This window comes from Camelina sativa, chromosome 7 (assembly GCF_000633955.1).
Source record: "Camelina sativa cultivar DH55 chromosome 7, Cs, whole genome shotgun sequence".
In the NCBI taxonomy this organism is placed as follows: Eukaryota; Viridiplantae; Streptophyta; class Magnoliopsida; order Brassicales; family Brassicaceae; genus Camelina; species Camelina sativa.
In genome coordinates, this window is record NC_025691.1 from 19614552 (window position 1) to 19621787 (window position 7236).

At 34.1% G+C, this 7236-nt stretch overlaps 1 pseudogene; it reads left to right on the forward strand.

Annotated features, from left to right (window-relative positions):
* LOC104704768 lies at window positions 1630–2708 on the forward strand (annotated as a pseudogene).

The window sequence follows — 7236 nt, forward strand, 5'->3', positions numbered from 1 at the left end:
TTCCGGTTAACAAACAACGTCAACAAGCATTTACTAAAATAAAATATGTAAATTTTAGGATTTTGTTTTTAGGTAGAAGCACAAATCAATGTACTGTATCTTGTGTAACACAAGTTGTGTTAGTCAATGGTTTTTTAAGTGAAATTTGGAATAGGTTTCTTCAAATTCACTCTTTCATCTCCCTCACACGTGTGATATCAAACTAACCATTTTCAAAAACCACATTGGTTTACAAAGGTGTAAACCCACATTTTGTCCGGCAAGCAATCATAGTAACAATATAATGTCTTGTTTGGGGCAACAAAGTTTAAAAGCAGTTGAACTAAAAAGAAAGAAGAAGATGTTTACGGATGTTTAACAACTTTTCATCTCTCCACTTTTCCAAACACAACTCACACTGCTCACAACGTAGGAAACGTGTTCCCTGTCATCTACTCTTTTTCTGTCCTACCATGTTTTTTGATTGTTTCTTTCATCTCTATACGTTTTCACATTTATAGGTTTTTTTTTCAAAAAAAAAAAACAAAGTTTTCAGCCAGGATTATTGTGAATATGTTTCTAGATTTGAGATAATATTTTATATATACTAATTTAATTATATATAATGCATAAATACAAATATATATCAGATTTCAAATCAGTCCGTGACAGTCCATGAACCTTTTAACAGTTGTATAACAGCATTTTGTCAGAAAATAAGGTCACAACATATCTACATATACACGCACATAGCTTAGAGCCATACGTATATCACACAAATATCAATTATGCTATACAAAGCCACATTTCATATCGCATCTCTCCTCCAATGAGGATGTAGATGGTGCATACTGACGTGGCCTCTCTCTCCATAACACCTTGCTTCCCGTCTTCTTCGTCTTCGTCCTCACCTCATCACTAACTAACAACAACATTGTATCATGTCGGAAGATCATCACCGTTTGATGGATCAGATTTCTTCATCGGACCACTTCTCTTTAAACATCAACAACGATCAACATCTCCNGTAACACAAGTTGTGTTAGTCAATGGTTTTTTAAGTGAAATTTGGAATAGGTTTCTTCAAATTCACTCTTTCATCTCCCTCACACGTGTGATATCAAACTAACCATTTTCAAAAACCACATTGGTTTACAAAGGTGTAAACCCACATTTTGTCCGGCAAGCAATCATAGTAACAATATAATGTCTTGTTTGGGGCAACAAAGTTTAAAAGCAGTTGAACTAAAAAGAAAGAAGAAGATGTTTACGGATGTTTAACAACTTTTCATCTCTCCACTTTTCCAAACACAACTCACACTGCTCACAACGTAGGAAACGTGTTCCCTGTCATCTACTCTTTTTCTGTCCTACCATGTTTTTTGATTGTTTCTTTCATCTCTATACGTTTTCACATTTATAGGTTTTTTTTTCAAAAAAAAAAAACAAAGTTTTCAGCCAGGATTATTGTGAATATGTTTCTAGATTTGAGATAATATTTTATATATACTAATTTAATTATATATAATGCATAAATACAAATATATATCAGATTTCAAATCAGTCCGTGACAGTCCATGAACCTTTTAACAGTTGTATAACAGCATTTTGTCAGAAAATAAGGTCACAACATATCTACATATACACGCACATAGCTTAGAGCCATACGTATATCACACAAATATCAATTATGCTATACAAAGCCACATTTCATATCGCATCTCTCCTCCAATGAGGATGTAGATGGTGCATACTGACGTGGCCTCTCTCTCCATAACACCTTGCTTCCCGTCTTCTTCGTCTTCGTCCTCACCTCATCACTAACTAACAACAACATTGTATCATGTCGGAAGATCATCACCGTTTGATGGATCAGATTTCTTCATCGGACCACTTCTCTTTAAACATCAACAACGATCAACATCTCCATCGCTATCCCACAAGTCATAGAGAAGAAGAGATTAGGAACTCTTATCTAAGTGATTACAGTAACTGCAGCAAGAAAGACACAGCAGACTATGGAAGCTCTGGACACTCGTCAAAAGCTTCGGTATCGAGAGGACATTGGAGACCAGCTGAAGATGCTAAGCTCAAAGAACTAGTCGCCGTATGCGGCCCACAAAACTGGAACCTCATAGCTGAAAAGCTCCAAGGAAGATCCGGTACGTATATATATATATATATATTCTGTCCCTTAGTTATAAGCTTTTTCAGGATTCAGATTCTTAATATTTTGGGTTTCAATGATGAGCAGGAAAAAGCTGTAGGCTTCGATGGTTTAACCAATTAGACCCGAGGATAAACAGAAGAGCCTTCACAGAGGAAGAAGAAGAGAAGCTATATATTGCAAGCTCATAAGCTTTATGGTAACAAGTGGGCGATAATAGCGAGGCTTTTCCCTGGGAGGACTGATAACTCTGTGAAGAACCATTGGCATGTCATAATGGCCCGCAAGTTTAGAGAACAGTCTTCTACTTACCGTAGGAGGAAGACGGTGCTTCCTCTTAAGCCACTCAGTAAACCTAATCCTCACTTTTTTAATGATTTTGACCCTACTAGGTTAGCTTTGACCCACCTTGTTACCAATGATCAGAAGCAGCTTATGTTGCCCATTCCTTGCTTCCCAGGTTTGAGTTTGTGTTCTCTTTCCTTCCGGTTAACAAATCTCATATCCATACTTGCATATTTTAATTTAAACTTCTTCCATTTTTGTACCCCTTAGGTTATGATAATGNGTTTCTTTCATCTCTATACGTTTTCACATTTATAGGTTTTTTTTTCAAAAAAAAAAAACAAAGTTTTCAGCCAGGATTATTGTGAATATGTTTCTAGATTTGAGATAATATTTTATATATACTAATTTAATTATATATAATGCATAAATACAAATATATATCAGATTTCAAATCAGTCCGTGACAGTCCATGAACCTTNCATTCGATTTTTCACACCAAACCGGGAAGAGTGATCAGATGTTTGACAGAACGTCGACTGAGGAGAAGGAACCACCATTTTTCGATTTTCTTGGGTTGGGGACGGCGTCGTGATCTCATCATCATGATGAACAAGACTAGCTTCAGTTAGTTAGCAACAATTATGAAATGATTTGAGTCATTGTCGATGTAGTTTTGTTGCGTTAACAATAAATTTGTAGTTCAAATGTTGTTGTCCTTAGTCACATGCAGCATTCCTAACGCGTATTAGTACGTACGTACGTATATATATACCACTCGTTGGTAAAATATATATATATATATATATTAGTGTTTTTCATTACAGTACATGCCAAATTGTTGCACCTTCAAAACCAAACTTGATTTGAAGTATATAAAACATATGTGTACCACTTTATAGTTCTAACTAACTCTTATCTTATATGAAAATGTCAAATTTCGTCATTAATGGTCCAAAAACGGTGTGGAGTGAGAGTAACAACACCATGCTTCGTATATGAAGAGGAAGGTGACATATGGTAAAGCAGGGACGATGATGTGGAAATAAGAAACGACAACAAAAAAAAAGAGATAGAGAAGTCAAATAAAAGAGAATAATGTACTATTGTATTTATTTGGAGTATGCAGAAGTTAATGATAACATGCGATATTGATGAGGTAGCAAGATTCAGGCACAGATTCTGCAACAGAAAGTCCAAACATCCACTCTTTAAATTATTCTCACACCCATATTACATTTCATTGCTCCTTACTTATGCGTCTCATCGACCTCATGTCACCCACATGGCCCCTTCTTCTCTCTTTCTCCTACCTATTATTTTTTTGTAATAATCATTTCATTTATTTCATGATACGTACTATTTGTTGTATACCTAGCTATTCAGCTTAACATTTTTATATGATTAAATAAAAATAATCGATCGTGTTAAATTTGGACATAAGTATTACGTTCTCTTTACACTAAATCACTTGTTGTTTTCTTAGTTTACAACATTAGAAAAAATATCTGATTAGTGCATCGCAGAATTTTTTAACATTTTTTTGCGATTTGTCACAAGTTTTTATCAAACATTAAGGAAATATGTAGCCAAGAAGAGAAGAAAACGGTAAGCATTTCTAGCTAGTGTACTGGACCATATAGGAAGGCGTACGTTTGAATACCTCTGATTGAAATTAGACCAATTTAGATCACTTCAATTTATTGCTCTTCTAGGCCTAGGCCAAGGCCAATAGGGCCATGCCCAAGCCCAATCTCAGCTCTCTGTTTGGAAGTGTGATGATTTCTCGATCCAGAACATACAACATTATCATATGTCGATGGCTGATGGAAGCTGGAGAGTACTACCATTTGTAGTTCCATGTGAAAATTTCTTTTGATTGTAATTTATTTTAGATTTCGTTAAAATGAGGAATGGAACCAGTAACGAAATATATTGGTTGACAAAATCGAAACGTTGAAAGCAGATGCGTGAAAGAATATCAAACCAAAAGGACAACCAATAAAGGAGAACATTCATGTTAATTCATTAGGTATATAATGCAATAATTTAATATTGATGACTTTAACCTTTTTTTTTTCAGAAAGAAAACACCTTTTTCTGTTCGTTTCCTTAAAAAAGCTGAACTACTTTACGAACTTATACGTATCGGTCTCTACGTAGTATGGATGGTCCAGGTGAAAGCTGAGAGATGGGAGGCCTCTTACGAATTCTACCTAACTTTATTCCTCCTTTCTTGACATTTTAGATAAATATTTAATAACTTTAGTCATATGATAATGTTTCCGGTTAATCATTTATAAACATATGCAAGAGACTTATACACGTCAAGGCTCACGTTAAATTAGTTCATTCCTTATCGTCGATGTTCGAATTGGTGATCTTTAAAATTATTCTCTTTTTTGGTGGCCAACTAGTATATCGATTGAGCTACCAACGTTAAGTAAGGTTTAATATTTGCTTTCTAAGTACAATTCTTTCTTCTATTACTTTCTTCAATCGAGCACTGATATGCTCAAATTTACCCTAGAACTACTCTCTCAAATTAAGAGATCACTGTAGTATTTAGGGATCATATCCACAAAGACTCTAAATCACACAATAGATTTATTAATCTTTTAATTAAGCTAAACATAAATAAATTGAATTAAAATCAAAAGAGCAAGAAAATCAATAAAAGAAGAGTTAATTCAATAAATGAAAAGATAAGTTCAGAGAAATTCTCAGGAAATTCATAAAAATCAGATGAAATAATTGTTAGGATTTATTAAGAACAATTCTAGAACTCAAATCACAAAGGTAAAATTAACCAGCTCTCGCTGCAAAAATTATCGAAGTCTAAAAACTAGAATTCCAAATCTCTTTGCAAATCCTAATGATTAAACTAGCATTAAATTCAGGTTTGATAAGTTCACAAAATCCCTAAATCAAATCTTTTTGTAAATAGGTATTTTGCTCATCTAAGATTATTTCAGGAAATTAATAACACTCTCATGTCTATCAATTAACCTAAGATCAGATTCTAGGTTGCTCTCGCTACTCTAGAATACACAATAAACCAATGTAGATGAAGAATTCTATAGATATTAACCTAACAATCTGATAACCTAACAATTCATGAATTCCTTTGAAAACCCTAAACCTAACAAGAGATCTACTCAGACATGATCAATGAAACAAAAATCATATTCTGAATAAATTGCATTAAAATATTAAAAGAAGTAGAAAAGAAGCTCTGAATCTTCTCTAGAAGGAGTCTTGATTCTTCTATCCAAAAACTCTTTAAATCTCTCAGGGTTTTCTCTCCCAAAAGTTGCAGGAAAATAAAGTTTAGGTCTAAACAATGACCATAAAAATCCTATAAATATTCCTAAAACACGACCAGGGACTAATGATGCAAATATGGAAAACTTTGGGGCGATTCTGTAAATCTTCAAAACTTGTGAGAAAACTTCCGATCTTCTGTTGGATGATGCATCGATCGACACCATCACTTGCATCGACCGATGCTTATGTCTGAACTTGTTTTCCAACTTCACAGCTTAGCCTCAATGCTTGAATGTGCTCCAAATCCTCCTATTTAGCTCCATTATGCTCACATCCATGCTAAATCCTATAAAGACTCAAAAGACTCTAAAAATACCAAAAAGACTCTATAAATAAGACTTATATCATGGCTAAAAACACCTAAAAACCATGATATATCAACTCCCCCAGACTTAGCCTTTGCTTGACCTCAAGCAAAACATAAACTTAGACATGTGAAAGAGGTTTGAAAATGCAGGAACTCATTTTCTTTTTAAAGTATTGTCATGATCATCCAAACCATAATTCATATGCTTAGCAGATAAATCCAAATCAAACCACCATGTACTTCTCATTGACTTTCGTAGCATCAATTTGATCATTGTCAAGAACCTTTTATATTCATTCTCGTACTATACCATAACAAGCAAGATATAACTTTTACCACATGTGGTACTCTTTCTCTCCCCCAGACTTATTCTATTTAATCTTCCTTTGAGCTTTGCTTTATTTTTTTTCTTTACTATCTTTTTTAAAAAAAAATCAAAAGTGTAGGCGAATAATGGGATCATCGGTAATTTACCTACCCCTCGCTTCCAAGCTTTGTGTGATCATTTGACTCAAGAGTAGAATAATGAGGTCACAGGTAATTTACCTACCTCTCTAAACAGATCAAAATCATCTCATTTTTTATTCTCTCTTTTTTTTTTAACAAAGCTCTCAGGAAAAATATTTCAAACTTTAAATAAGGGAGAGGAGTACCAATTTTTTTTTTCTTTTGAAATCTTACTTGTCAGGTGTGAACAAGGAGTCAAGCTCTATGAACATCAATCTCCTTGATGAGGTGAAAAGAAAAGCGCAGAAATTACTTCAGGCTTTTATGGATTCTGTTGAAAATTCGGATGTCTTTGGTACACTGGTCAGCCTTTGGACTTTTTATTAGTCGGATTTGTGAATTCAATCTGCAGCATTAATCAACCAAGGCAGTACACTAAAAAGAAAAATCATAGTTCCCAGCAAAAATTTTGACTCAATAAAACATTTTTTTTTTCAAAAACAAAAACATAGTTAGTAACTGCCTCCCCCAGACTTAAACAACATTGTCCCCAGTGTTATCAAGTAAGAGATTGGCGAAGAAAAATAAACAAAAATGAAATAGTATTGAAATTGTGAACAAAATCGTGTTACCAAACCGGATGTTCTGCATCGACCAATGCTGATGGTGTGTCGGTTGATGCACTCTGCAGATGCAGAGAGTTCGAACATTACTCATGAGTTAG